Source organism: Callorhinus ursinus, unplaced genomic scaffold, assembly GCF_003265705.2.
Source record: "Callorhinus ursinus isolate GAN/ISIS: 27379988/994484 unplaced genomic scaffold, GSC_fseal_2.0 scaffold59, whole genome shotgun sequence".
Classification (NCBI taxonomy): Eukaryota; Metazoa; Chordata; class Mammalia; order Carnivora; family Otariidae; genus Callorhinus; species Callorhinus ursinus.
The window spans coordinates 7,246,909-7,260,223 of record NW_027397121.1 but is presented as its reverse complement, the minus strand read 5'-3'; the positions used below and the strand labels follow the sequence as shown (position 1 = coordinate 7,260,223).

Genomic DNA, 13,315 nt, shown 5'->3' with positions numbered 1-13,315 from the left:
GAGATGCCCCAAACTCTGCCTTCAAGGAACTAAAATTGAAGGTGGCAAATTCACATTTCTGTAAAGTCCAGGCAGGTAATGTGCCAAATGCAAGGTTTTGTTTTTTAAGATTTTGTTTATTTATTTGAGGAAGAGAGAGAAAGAGAGAGTGAGCATGAAAAGAGTAGGGGGGGAGGCAGAGGGAGAAGCAGACTCCCCACTGAGCAAGGAGCCCAACTTGGGGCTCCATTCCAGGACCCTGGGATCATGACCTGAGCTGCAGGCAGACGCTTCCCAACTGAGCCACCCAGGTGCCCTGCCAAGTGCAAGGTTGTCTGGAGAGGCAGCAGCTCCTGGTCGGGTGTTGCCATGTAGGAATTCAGAGCTAGCATTGCCTCATTAAAACTTTTTTTTTTCCTGAGGGATTCTGTTCCTGGTCGCGCGCAGGTAGACAGCAGCGGCAGGAGGCCCAGTAGGGGCCGTTTGAGGGAACCATGAAGCACTATGAGGTGGAGATTCTGGATGCGAAGACGCGCGAGAAGCTCTGCTTCCTGGACAAGGTGGAGCCCCATGCCACCATTGCCGAGGTCAAGAACCTCTTCACCAAGACCCATCCGCAGTGGTACCCTGCCCGCCAGTCCCTCCGCCTGGACCCCAAGGGCAAGTCCCTGAAGGATGAGGATGTTCTGCAGAAGCTGCCCGTGGGCACCACGGCCACACTCTACTTCCGGGACCTGGGGGCCCAGATCAGCTGGGTGACGGTCTTCCTGACTGAGTACGCAGGGCCCCTCTTCATTTACCTGCTCTTCTACTTCCGGGTGCCCTTCATCTATGGCCACAAATACGACTTCACGTCCAGCCGGCACACGGTGGTGCACCTTGCCTGCATCTGCCACTCATTCCACTACGTCAAGCGTCTGCTGGAGACGCTCTTCGTGCACCGCTTCTCCCACGGCACCATGCCCTTGCGCAACATCTTCAAGAACTGCACCTACTACTGGGGCTTCGCTGCCTGGATGGCCTATTACATCAACCACCCTCTCTACACGCCCCCCACCTACGGAGCTCAGCAGGTTAAACTGGCACTCGCCATCTTCGTGATCTGCCAGCTTGGCAACTTCTCCATCCACATGGCCCTGCGGGACCTGCGGCCAGCTGGGTCCAAGACCAGGAAGATCCCATACCCCACCAAGAACCCCTTCACCTGGCTCTTCTTGCTGGTGTCCTGCCCCAACTATACCTACGAGGTGGGGTCCTGGATTGGCTTTGCCATCATGACACAGTGTCTCCCAGTGGCCCTTTTCTCCCTGGTGGGCTTCACTCAGATGACCATCTGGGCCAAGGGCAAGCACCGCAGCTACCTGAAGGAGTTCCGAGACTACCCACCCCTGTGCATGCCCATCATCCCCTTCCTGCTCTGAGCTGCTGCCCGCCTCCCAGGGTCCGCCAAGCCAGGCTCTCATCCCTCTGCGCCAACGTCATTCTGGGGGAGGAGCGGGGACTACCATTCTCCAGCACTTGGAATAAAACCTGCTTGTCCCTGCCAAAAAAAAAAACAAAAAAAAAAACAAAAAAAACTTTTTTTTCCTAAAAGAACTATAAATCCCAAATTTTTTATAAAATTTCTCCATTTTTAAGTGTTGTAATTAATTCAAAAGAATCATAAAAGCACACTGGGAACCAAATGAAATACTTGAGTGGGTTGCCATTTTCTGAGCTCTGAGTCGGAGCCTGGCACAGAGACAGATGCAGGAGCAGGTCTTAAAAGTACAGTGTAATTAGAGCTACAGTAAACGTGAGTGACAGAGTGCAGTGGGAGCATGGGGGATTGAAGACGGCAGCAGATTCTTTGTCCCTTCTCCCATTAAGACGTCCAGTCTATCCCCCCTTCCCTGGAGTCTGGGTTGGCCCTGTGACCTGTTTTGACCAACAGAATGTGGCAGGAGTGAACGTGTAACTTCTGAGGTTGGGTCTTATGAGATCTGCAGGTCCCACTTTTGGGCACCTGGAACGTGCCTCCTTGGGACCCGGTCACCATGTTGTGAGGAAGCCTGAGCAGCCGCTGAGAGAACCACATGTGGTGGACCCGAAGCCCACAGATGCCAGCAGTGGCTGAGTTCCAGCTGCAGCCAGTGTCAGTTGCTTGCCAAGTGATGAGGCTGGGACATCCCACCACCTCAGTGCCCCAGCCAAACACTAACTCAAGCAGAGCTGCCCAGTCAACTTGCAGAATTGTGAGAATACATTTCTGTTAAAATGCTAAATATTAGGGTGGCTTATGGAACAGGGATAGATAACCAAAACAGGCAGCATTAGAAAAAAAGAGGTCTCACTCTACCTAGAAGAGTCAGAGATGGGTCCATAGCAGTTGAGATTTGAGCTAATTCTTGAAAAAGGCATACCTTGGCTTTTTTCGTGGAGGGGGAGTGGACGGTAAGTGGTAAACTTTCCAGAAGGAGGAAAAAGCATGCACACAGCGTGGATGATGAAAAGTGTGACATAATCAAGGACCCCCAAGTAAGTCAGTTTTGCTGATGGGAACATAAAGCGCAAAGGTGGGAGGGAAGGTAGAGAACAATCTCTAACATTTCTTGAGCACTTACCATGCACCAGGCTCAGTGATACATGCTTCACAAAATCATATAAATCATGAGTCCTCAAAACATCCCTCTCTCATTTTGTACCTGAGGAAGTTGTGGTCCAGAGTAACTTGCCAGAGATCACAGAGCCAAAAAATGGCAGAGCCAAGGTTCAAAGCCACTCTGTACAAGCTGTGCTCTTTCCACCCTACTTCATATTTTAAGTCAGATCCTGAAGGGCCTTGTGTGCCAGGTGAACAAGTGGAGATTTTACCTGAAGGGGAGAAGTAGCCATCAAGGAATTGTGAGTAGGAGAGTGAGAGGTTCTGGTTTTCACTTCAGAAGCATCCCTCCGGCAGCTGGGAGGAGCATGGACTAGAGGGAATGGCAAACTAGAAGCAGAAGACCAGTAAAGAGACGTCTTCAAAGGTCTGGGTGGGGACACCCGAGCAGTGCTGCATTCCTTCCTCATTGGGACTAGCACAGCTGGCCAAGTGGCTGATTCGGGATTAGGTTCAGGGGCAGAAAGTAGGATAAAGACCATCTCTGAAGCATATAGACAACTGAAGGCCATGTCACAATCCAGTGGGGGAAACTGGCTCTAGCCCTGGAGTCCAGAAGTCCAGAGATGAGATGAAGGTTGGAGCCCTAGGGCTAGAGGTAGGAGCTGGAAAGAAGCAAGACTGGGGGAGTAGGTCAAGAATGACCAGGAGAGGTCCCAAGCAGAGGCTCCAAGGCCCAGGGAGCACTTGTGATTCATCTGTGAAGTGGGTGGGCACATGGTGCCCAGGGCTGGGGAAAGGCCAGAGGTAGGTAGGCAGGCAGTGGCCACAGGGTTCGTAATGTAATGATATTCTGATTAGCTAGACAGTAAACTCGCTAGGACTTGGTTATTAGAATGGGAGTGGGAGGGGGGAGGCAAGAAAGAGTGTGGTCTGGGGATCCTTCCAGGATTCTGGCTTCGGCAACTGGGTGGTTGGTGATTCTGTCTACTGAAACCAGGAATAATGAAGAAGGAGCAGGTTTGGGAGAAAAGACAATTTTCAAGTTAGGGAATATTCAATGCTTGCTCAATAAGTTTAAATTGAAACATTAATTTTTAAGCAACTGCGGACATTCAGGTGGAAAGATTCATGAGACAGATATCTAGGAGTAAAGGTTAAGGGAGAAATCGGGGCTAAAAATACGCATTTCAGAGTCACCAGCATAGTGATGGTATGAGAGTGCCTTAAAGAACTATGCAGATGTGGAAAGAAGGGAGCCTGGACCAAGTCATGGAAAGTAGCCTGAGAAAGGCCAGGAAGAGAGGTAAGAGGACAAATGAGAGGGAGAGAGAGCAAGAGAGTGGTTTCACAAAAACCAGCAGAGAAAAGAACTTCAAAGGGTAGTCAACAAGGTCAGATGCTCCAGGGAAGAAAAAACAAAATGAAGATGAAAAATGTCCATTAGATTTGGAAAAGGGAAGATCTACCGTGTTCAACCTTAGTGAGAGCAGGGCTTGACTCAGGACCCTGGGACCATGACCTAAGCCAAAGGCAGACACTTAACCGACCGAAACACTCAGGCGTCCTTCTTCTCAGTTTTTAAAAATTTCAGTAGAGGGGCGCCTGGGTGGCTCAGTTGGTTAAGCGGCTGCCTTTGGCTCAGGTCATGATCCCAGGGTCCTGAGATCAAGCCCTGCGTCGGGCTCTCTGCTCACCGGGGAGCCTGCTTCTCCCTCTCCCACTGCCCCTGCTTGTGTTCCCTCTCTTGCTGTCTCTCTCTCTCTGTCGAATAAATACAATCTTAAAAAAATAATAAATAAAAATAAAAATTTCAGTAGATTTCTTCCTTGAAGATGTTCCATTTTTGAGTTCCACATTCATAGTTTCAACTTATTGTTTAAAAAAGATTTTTATTTATTTATTTGACAATGAGAGAGAGAGCACAAGCAGGGGGAGTGGGTGGCTGAGAAGCAGGCTCACCCAGGACCCTGAGATCATGACCTGAGCCAAAGGCAGACACTTAACTGCTTAACCACTGACTGAGCCACCCAGGTGCCCCATAGTTTCTACTTATACCGTAATTTCAATAGTTTCTATTTCTGTCATAATTTCAAACTCATTCTCAATGATCTATGATTTAAAAATATATATATGGTTATAGCCAACGTTTACAAAATTTAAATGTATTTTTACCAAAATATGAAAATGTAAAAAAAAAACTTAAAAATCATTTTAGTAGATGTTATAAAAGTTATTTTCTTCTAAAATATTCAAAATTATGTATTGAAAAAGGCAAAATAAAAATTATAATTAATAAATATTAATATTCTAAATCAAACTAATTTAAATAAAGCTATTTTTTTGCTTACCTTAAAAATCCTTATTAGATAGCTTTATAGAAATCAAACTATTCATAATCTAGTATTCAATGTTCATCCACTTACCAAACAAAATCAATGTCATACCTCACAGAAGTTCTGTCTACACCTACATGCATACAAGTTTAACAGTAATAAAAATCATTTAATATTGCAAAATGTTCCTCAGTTGTCATTTGCAACTATTGTGAATGCAGCACAACATAAATCAATACCTCTGGAACACAAAGAGAAGCAAGAAAAACGGACACTCAACACTACTGGGAAATGATACTTTATCATGCCATTTGAGAGGTAATATTTGACAAATTAATTAAGTTGCATTTTCTCTTACCTAAGTGCTTCCGCCACTTAAATCCTGCCTACACACCAAACCAGCATGCGCCTCCGAATCTGGCAGAGACATGGCCTAAACTTTCACAGGATTCGGTTGTAGTCATCTTTTGTTTCCAGGATACAGGGCAAGAGATTGCAGAAGCATTTCCCTAGGGCCCAAACAGTGTTAATTATGAGAGCAGATGTGCAGGGTTTCAGGTTGTGCTGTGCCAGCACTGAGGGCCAGATCCCAAGTGCCTCGGTGTCATTTAATAAATGTAGTGTGTGATAAGTAAGAGCCCCCAAAGTATGTGGCCAGGGCTAGGCCCTCGTGGTCTGGATATGGTGATGATACTGTTTGTGGGCAAGATCATGATTAAGTGCCAAATATGCTAAGTTTGTGGTACCTTTGAGACATCCAAGTAGGGTTGCCATGTAGGCAGTCAGAGACACAAGACTGGAGATCAGAGGAAGAATAGGAACTTGAGAGTGATCAGCTGATAGCAGTTGAAGCCATGGGTCAGGTGTGATGGGTCCCCTGGAGGGAGAATATAAGACAAGAAGAAGGGTTTGGGACTCACTGCCCCTGATGAATTCCACTATGGCCAGATAGTACAGGATGAGCCCACAAAGAAGCAAGGAGCAGCCAGAAGGAGAGGAAGAAAATCAGAAGAGTGCTCAGTCCTGGAAACCAAAGGAAAATAATGTTTCAAGAAAGAATTGATCAACACAGTTGACTACTGGTAGGAATTCAAGCAGGGAAAAATGAAAAAATGGATTTAATGACAGAAGCCATTGCAAAAGCAGTTGAGCCACATGAGAGGTGGATACCCACCTGAAAGGGCTGAGGAATGAGTGGAAGTGAGCGGATAGAGAATTTTTCCCCAACTTTTTATCATGAAAAATTTCAATACAGAAAAGTTGAAAGTATAGTATAATTATCATTTGTGCATCCACTACTTTACTTAGATTTAACAATTCTCATTTATACATACATACCAATATTTATGTATTTATATATTTTTTAAAAAGATTTTATGTATTTATTTATTTGAGAGAGAGAGAGAGCACAAAGTGGGGAGGAGCAGAGGGAAAATGAGAGAGAATCTCTCAAGCAGACTGCACGCTGAGTGCAGAGCCCGACGCGGGGCTCCATGCCATTACCCCAAGATCATGACCTGAGCCAAAACTAAGAGTCGGACGCTTAACCAACTGAGCCACTCAGGTGCCCCAGTATTTATACATATTCTTGAGCCATGTGAAAATTTAGGAAATCGTGATGCTTCACACTTTAATACTTCAGCATACACATCCTAAAAATGGGGACTTTCTCCTATGTAACCACAATGCCATGCTTACAGTAAGAGAATAACCATTGGTCCCTAATACCATCTGATATGCAAAATATACTCAAATTTCACCCTAGTTCACCCCCAAATGTCTTTTGTATGTATTTTTTCTGAACCAGGATGCAATCAAGGCACACTGACTGTATGTGAGAATCAGGCCAGAGGAGGTGATTACGAAGTGAAGGGAGCAGTGGGAGGAGGGAGGGTGGAGGAGGGGTTGGTTATCTCAAAGGGAGAGTTTGAAGATTCAGGAGGGGAAAAGGGATGCAGAACACAGTAGAAACTGGCCTTGGGTGGGAGAAAGGCATCTCCTCTACTCTAGTGGTTCTCAAAGTGGGGGCCCCAGGCCAGCAGCAACTAGTTACAAAAGAAAATTCTAGCTCCCCACTCAAACTCATGAATCAGGAACACACGGCTTAACACGCCCTCCAGGCAATTCTAATGCACACAAAATTGGAGAACTATTACTCTAACGTGAGGAACAAGGGGGTAGTGTAAATTTGGTAACACATATTGGAGGGAGTTCACCTCGGAGGGCTTCAGTTTCCTATGCAACATAAGTGAGATCATCAACTGAGAGAGGTGAGACAGAGAAGGAGCCTCATAGGTCCAGGACCGGGGAGATTAAAGTAGCCACTGACCAGCACAATGTGGTTGGGTTGCTAAGCAATGCTGGGGTTGGTGGCCACAAATAAGGAGTGGTGACTATTTCCTGGTTATGAGACTTCCTCCAACACTTCTTGGCCATCAGAGTAAACTCCTAAAGAAAACAGATCCCGGGAGGTGAGGCTTTTCAAGGTAGGGGCCAAGAGTGAAAATACAGAGGGGCAAGGGAGCGAGGGATGTTGTCAAGACAGTTGTTGAAATGAAGGGCCATGCAGCTGAAAGTGGCTAGGAGGGGCTGATGGGTTGGAAGAAGGGAAATACCATTGACCAGGAGATACCGGGAGACTGAGACATGGTGGTGAGGGGCCAGACGGGGTGACGGCTGGACGGTTAGAAGATGGGGGCTGAGTCAGGCAGGCTGCTTGAACGAGGGATTTTCAAAGAGGAGCTGCTTCAGATGACAAAGTCCAGGGTGTGACAAAGGGAATGGGTGGCTGGCTGGGAGTGCAGAAGGTCCTGGGACGATGTCACCAAGTTGTTAAGAGGCCAGGTGGGGAATGGGTCCTCCATGTGGACAATGAGATGGGGAGACACAGTCCACTGGGTGCCACTATCCCCCTGCACTCGAGGGAAGGAGGTCTGGGAGGTGGCGGACAGTAGCTAAGAGGAAGAGGGCAATTTAGCCAAATGGCTGAGCCACAGAGGCAAGGGGTTATTTTAAACACAAAACTGGGGACTGGAGGAGGCGTAGTTTGGAGGCAGCAATCTGGAACAAGGAATGCACCCTCACCTATAAGAAAATAAACAGCTCTTATTTCAGAAGACAGCAAAGGAGGTAGTGCCCCCAGGGGAGAGTTACATTTCAGCTAAAGCCAGGAAGTGAAGGGAGCACGCTAAGTTAAGGGTATGAGGAGGTCTGCAGTTTTGTTAGAGGGCATGAGGGTAGCTTAGGGAGGGGGCAAGTGGAGGGCTGGGTCAGGAGCAGAGTACAGAGCGTCATGGAAACAACAATGTTATGGAGTAGGTAGGCTAGGGCATTTACATTTTCACTTAAATGATCAAAACAGGGTTAGGAGGCAGGCTGGATTTCATTTAGTCTCTCAGAAGGGGTAAAAAGTGGTGATATTAAGGATGTGGCTTCTAGGAGAGCCTGGCTGGCTCAGTCGGAAGAACATGTGACTCTTGATTTCGGGGTGATGAGTTTGAGCCCCATGTTGGGTGTAGAGATTACTCAAAATTAAATAAACTTTTTTTTAAAAAAAGATTTTATTTATTTATTTGAGAGAGAGAGAGAGAGAGCACAAGCAGGGGGAAGGCCAGAGAGAGAGAGAGAAGCAGGCTCCCTGCTGAGCAGGGAGCCCGACCTGGGGCTTGATCCCAGGACCCTGGGATCATGACCTGAGCCGAAGGCAGACTCTCAACCAACTAAACCACCCAGGTGGCCCCAGTAAATAAACTCAAAAAAAAAAAAAAAAAAAAAAGGATGTGGCCTCTAGAGCAGAGCTGACTGCATTCAAACCCCAGCCTTGTCATGCTCCAGCTGTCTATAACGTTGGACAAGGTCTCTCTGGGCCTCCCATTTCCTCTTCTGTAAAATGGAGATGACTAGAGTACCGACCCCACAGGGCTGCTGTGGGCATTAAATGACTTCGTGTATTAAATGTCTGGGTAGTTGCCTCACACACATTTGGTGGTGGCTCCCAGGCCTGGCGCCCCAGCCTCCTCACCCACTTGGACCCTGCCCCTGTGCTAGGTAGAAAACACAAGCAGCAACCACTTGGATGGGAAGGATGAGTTTCATGAGCAGGTGGGAATGCAAGAATTATATGGAGACACCAAGAAATCCCAGTGAAAAAAGGGATTCTTTCGGGTAGCAGCTGGCTGATACTTCCTGTAAGTGGGATCTGGATGAGAAGGCTTCATTCCCTGAGATCACAGATTATATTGCTATGTATCAGGCCAATTATGGCTTCTCCAATGATGGTGAGTCTAGCCCTTCTGGAATTGTACAAAGGTATCAATACTAGGGATGCAGAGGAACTTCTGCAAAGAAAAACCCCAAACCCACTGATCCTAAAAGGGGAGAGATAAAAGAAAGGAAGAATCAAGATGGTTGCATGTTGAAGAAGACAGAAACACAAATGTACTTTATGTCTGATTTGCCTCCAAACATTACAGTGGATGAATTGATACAACTTTTCCAAATCCTGCATTATTATGAGAGATCCTTGGAAGGAGCTCAAGGATACCAAGCTTTGCAAAGATAACCAAAGAGATCTTAAGGGAGATGGGCTCTGCTATTACTTGAAGAGGGGATCTGCAAATCTTGCATTAAAGTTTTCAAGTAAAAATGCAATTGGGGGTTGCAAAGTTCATGTCAAGGTTGCAAAGTGCCAAGCTGAAGGAAGAATACGATGCCTCAAAATAGAAGTGCAAAGACCACAAGAAGACAACCTTCCATACCACAATTATAGCAGCTCAGCCTAGGTGTCTGCCCTCTGCAGGTCCTGGATGAGGCCCTGGGGCTGCAGAGCAAAGAATCAGAGAAAACTCAGAAATAAAAATGGAGACAGTGACATCTTCCGGGTAAAACGATTAGAAGACTTCAAAACGATCAGAAGTCTTCAGAAAGTAAAGGAGGAAAAAGAAGCTTGGAACCAGGGAAGGCTTCAAGGCAGTTACTCAAACCTTGGAGTAACCAGGAAACCCAGAGATTTCTTGAAGAATAGGATACAAGTGGAGATGAGGAAGAAATCAGATGGTGTCAAAAGCAATGGCCAAAGGGCTCAAGCACAGGGGCATAGGGAAGAGCTGGTGACAATGCCTACAGATGCTAAATTTGCAGGACTTATCCTGGACTATTAATGAGGCCAACCAGAGGCCAAGGACTGGTCCCCTGTCCTGTCCTTAATAGGGAGGTCCTCCATAGGATCTTGGGTTATAAATGGGAATACAACATCTTCTCGAGTCTTCTCTGTGTAGACGTGGGAATGTCCCACCTCCTGACTACTAGCCCCAGGCCCGGCCTAACCATATTCCCTTTAAGGAGCTGCTGTCTCTCCCTCTCCTACAGGTGATCTATACCGAGGCTCTGCAGGTACCCAGGTGAGAGCCCTGGAGCCTGAACGCTCCATGATCATATCTGTAGCTATCTCCCAGGAGCAGTGTCAACATCCTCTGACTCTGATCCAGATCTTGAACTTAAAGTTGAACTCTGATCCTAATTCCATTTTAGAGACAATAGGATATAAACTCATGACGCCTTCCCTTCCCCAAACCCAGTGTCATATATATCCAAAGCATGTGAAAATACACAAAACAGAATTTGACAAAATTAAATGGAAAAAAAAAAGAAAAATCCACATTCCTAGTGAGTGACTTTGGCGAACCTTTCTCAATAACTGATAGAAAAAAAAACCACAAGGAAAAATCAGTAAGGATACAGAACATCTGAAGAACACAATTAACAACTTGACCTATTTGACAAATATAGAACACTTCCCCCAACAGCAAAAGAATCCACATTCTTTTGTATATCAAATTTTATTTACTAAAAATTACCCCATGCTATGTCACAGAACAAGCTTCAAAAAAATATCAAAGGATTGAAACCATTCAGTTTATGTTTCCCGGGAGGTAGAAATCAGAATAAAATAAGAAAATACTGAACTGCTCAGATGTCAAGCCATATACTCCTAAATAATCCTTGGATTATGGAAGCTACCACAACAGAAATTAGGAAATCTTTTGAATTGAGTAACAACAGAAAGAGATCAAAGATATCAGAACTTGTGAGACACAACTAACAGTGTTTAGAGGGGAAGTTAAAGCATTGAGTCCATGTGTTAGAAAAGGAGACAGGGCTGACAATCAATGATTCGAAATTCATCTTAACAACTAAAAAAAGGTTAGCATATCAAACTCAAACACAGCAAAGCAAAGAAACAGTAAAGAGATGGCACCAATAAAATAGAAAAAGCAACATCAAATGAAGAACTTTGACAAAGTGGGGGCAAAAGCAGTGCCTTGTACAGAGTAAGCCCTTGATATGTGGCAGTCACATTATTGTCACTCAGGAAGGGTGGACACCAGGCTCACAGGCGGCTTGGATGCTCGCCCTGAAGTAGACTGGTCCAAAAGTTTGCAGATCCCTGAGGGTTGTGACATGAGATTTGGGATGGGGAGTTTGAGAGAGGGAAAGGGAAGTCTCAAAAGGCTCTGAGGTTGTGTGTGTGTGTGTAAACTGGACACCTAAACTCCCGTGTGTGCAGTGGCCAACTAACCAGGGTGAAGTGGAAGGGGACAGCACCACAGGGAGGAGTGTTTTGTCACTAACACTGTTGCAGAATGGCTGGTGCATGGGAACAATAAAAAGTGAGTTTCAGTATTATCTTAAAATTTTCTACAGCAACGCACCCTCTTGCTGCCTGCACTGGGGCAACCCTCCCTCCCTCTGCCCTGCAGTCAGTAAGCTGCAGCCTGGGGGACGCATGTGAGTCAATAGTCCAGCTCCTCTCCCAGACTGGGAGAAGCCATAGCAAGTGAGGATTATTTTGCACACACTAGCAGAGTTTTGAGCAGCATAGCTTTGTACAGGAGAGGTGTTTCCTATATATTTGATGAATGAATGGATAATTGAACCGAGTAATAATGGAGACAAGAAAATATGGGCATTTTGTTTAAACACAAAGAAAACCTTCCCAATTACTACAGTTGTAAAATAATGCAATGCAGGACACTACACCATCTCATCAGAGCTCAAGGAGTTATTAACCTTTTTATGTTTGGAACCCCTTTGGCTGTGTGATGAAGTCTATGGAGTGTCAACTGCATAAAATAAAATACATAGGATTACAAAAGAAAACAATTGCACAGTTATCAAAATAAAAAAATCTGTGATAGATGATAGGATTCAGTGTAAGTATAACCACTATCCTAACTATAAAGTAATGATGAAGGCTCAGTGGGGAGCCTGCTTCTCCCTCTCCCTGCCACCCCCCCACTTGTGCTCTCTCTCTCTCCCTGTCAAATAAATAAATAAAACCTTAAAAAACAAAGTAATGATGAGCACACATGACATTTTGAAATTTCTGCAACTGGAAGGTGATGTGATATAAAAACATCTGTGATTTCTATCGATGACAGTCACAGGTACTGCCAATTCTGCTGTCATTGCTGTCGCTTACACTTTTCATTGGAGGAAATGCTAAATGTCAGTTCGACGTTAGTGAAAATAAAATGTAATTTTTCCCGATCCTCATTCACAGAGCTTTAGGATCTTGGTTAAGGGTTCTGCATGGGAACCAGCGATGTCTGAGTGGAAAGGGAGCCAGGCCAGGAGACCATGTTGCTCCCTGCCCGTGAGCCTTGCGACACTGTGTCCCTGCTACCTAGATCCTGGAACTGTCCTGGCTTCTCTCTTTTCCAAAGCCCGCCTGTTCAGCTTTTCCTTCATGTCTTCCAATAATTTACTCTTACTTCTTAGAATTAATTTGTTATTTCTCTACAGACAGCTACTGCCACAGGCCCACAGCTCCCAGCCTGGAGTCATGGAACAAGAGGTGAGTGTGGACAGAGAAGGTTCAAGCCACTGAGTGGCTGTGTGCTGTTGGGACTCATTTACTTATTCAAGTATATGAAACAGAAAAAACACCTCCTCATGGGGCAGGTGTGTGAATTCAGTGAGATGAAAGGTCTACTCTATGAGATCAAGGACTTTGATTTAGTCTCTGCTGAATCCTTCCAGTGCCTATCATACAACACAGAAGGGGATCAATAAATACGCTTTGGTTTAATGAATACTATATCTGAAAGACTCGGGGAACTCCAAAATGTAACATGAATTGCTGTACCCATTATTCCCAGGATAAAGAGAGCTGACATCTATTCTTCCCCCTCAAAGTTTGTCTTGGGCTTGCTTTTTCCTTCTTTCCTTGAACCTTTACCCCAAATCTATGTTGGAATCCAGCTAATTTTCCTGCTTCCCCTATGACTGATTTCCTGAAATCAAAAAAGCTACCTTAAGTGGAGGGTGGGTGGGTCAATAATAGGATGAGGAGGAAGGAGAACATCCCTTATTTCTTTTGTCCTCATTCAATAGTCCTGAAATTGATCCTGGGATGGGC

At 45.5% G+C, this 13,315-nt stretch overlaps 1 pseudogene; it reads left to right on the top strand.

Moving 5' to 3' along the window:
- Nucleotides 1-401: 401 nt before the first annotated feature.
- Nucleotides 402-1,534, top strand: LOC112816134 (very-long-chain enoyl-CoA reductase pseudogene; annotated as a pseudogene).
- Nucleotides 1,535-13,315: the final 11,781 nt, after the last annotated feature.